Source organism: Pyxicephalus adspersus, chromosome 8 (assembly GCF_032062135.1).
Source record: "Pyxicephalus adspersus chromosome 8, UCB_Pads_2.0, whole genome shotgun sequence".
Taxonomy (NCBI): Eukaryota; Metazoa; Chordata; class Amphibia; order Anura; family Pyxicephalidae; genus Pyxicephalus; species Pyxicephalus adspersus.
This window is the reverse complement of record NC_092865.1, coordinates 24,491,418-24,493,499: the sequence shown is the minus strand read 5'-3', so window position 1 is coordinate 24,493,499 and position 2,082 is coordinate 24,491,418.

The following is a 2,082-nucleotide window of genomic DNA, read 5'->3' as shown; positions in this document are numbered from 1 at the left end:
AATACGGAACTGAAAACATGAATTTCAGATGCTAGACAGCTTGATTTTGCTTTGTAAAAACAGCTACATATTTATAGTTCATACTCAATATCATTTAAACTTAACTTGGTCAATTAAAAACTCCTTTATGCAATGCAAGTTTAACAAACAGTGACCTAGATCTATGTTCTGACAAGGTTGTTGCAGAATCTGATCTGCATGCCACAGTTTATTTAGAATGTTTTATAAATATCATGGAAAAAACATTTTAATTATAACTATGATCAACAATACATATGAGAAAGCTCAGATTCATATAAAATGAGTCACCCATAAGATGTGAAGCTCAATTAAAGTATTATGTGTTTTTCTTTTGCTACTTCTGCACCAATTTATGTAATGATTTTTAACTGATTCTAGATTGGAAATGCTTAATAACTTATTTTTCTATGTTCCGTGGCCTCCACTTCAGTGTTTCATGCTGGCACAAATATGCAATGCCCCCCTTATCCCAGACATCCACACCACAGGCTGGTAATAAAAGTGAAAAGCGGGCGTGCCTGACCAAGAGAATACACAATGCACTGGGGAGCATGGTCCAGCACCGGGGGCCCTATTGGACTATACAATTCTATTCAGGCACATCTGGTTTTGAAAGAAAGTGGATGAAATAGAGGTTGTCCAGCTATATTTGTGGCTTTGGTTGCTCTTTAACCACTGCTTGCAGTCATCTTGCTCTGTGTCCTTGAAGGCTATGAAGACATTTTTGGCTAGAATTGAGCTTTAAGGCATGGAAGTAAGGATAGGGTGCAGGACAGAAGTTACTAATAGTTTTCTGTAGGCACATGGAGGAAGTTTAACCTTTTGAACATGTCACTATAGATGCCTTAGGGAAGAACAATCTCAGACAATCTCTACAATAATCCAGATTCAACCTTGTACAGGTGAAGGACATTTCATAGGTTTATGAATATTATTGATTTCTGTACAGAAAAACTGCTTGAGACCGCTCTTCCTCCTGAGCATAAACCTGAGCATTGTAACTTCACACATCATGCCATGGGATAAGTAAGAGAGCTGCCATTGTGACCTCCTTTGAAAATATGAGTTCCCTGTCTGGCATTGGCATTGCTGATCAGGCTTCAGTACCATCTGAGGCACCGACCCAGAACAAGTACAGAGACATGACACGCAGACCTTTCTCCAATATATATGATATACAGTGTATAGTATTTATATGGATAATATACAGCGTAGATACACATAAGTGCAATCTCCAACTTCAGTTTACCGCACACTTGTAGCTGTATGAAAGGCGCGCACAGTCCGCTGACTAGTATTTGGTGTAGTCAGTAAGAAATGTTTTCTCTAAAGCGGAACTAAATGTAAAAATGATTAAATTGTGAGCAAGCAGATTCTTTTTTGAAGAAGGGATGTCTCTCTTGCAATAAAAAAAAACTTCTGCCTGATTGTAATTTTTTTTTAATAAACTTACTTCTCCTTGATCCATGCCCAGCATTTTCACCGAGTCTCCTTATATGTTTGGGATCTTTGGCCATCTTGATTAGCCAGGCCGGATGACATAAGCATGCACATGGGCGTTTATTCATTCCCGACAGCCTGCCATGCCGGGGTCATACTCTACTACACTACACATGTGCAGTACAGTGTACATTACAGAAAGGATTACATAGGTGTGTTTGTTTTATTTCAGAGGACACATTGCCTGTCCCACCTGCTCCCAATTTATTGTTTTTTACTTTTTGTTTCGCTTTGAAGATAATTTTATATTCCTAACAAAATTGATATTGTGAGGGAGGTCATTCAAATTCTGCATTTTTTGTCTGAAATTCACTGAAACATTCCCTGATGGAGGATGAATTACTTTCAATAAAACACCATAGACCTGGAACATTCTCCACCAGGTCCCAGTGAATGTCAGATACACTGCTTTATAAATAGACCTATGAATGGTGAATTGTTTTAAACCTCTGCAAGTTTGTATATTACTGTCTGTGTACCATGGGTAATCCTTCCAGCCCCGGACAAAGCAGAAGTTACAGGAAATTCATCATCTGTCATATATTACAATCCATCATCTGT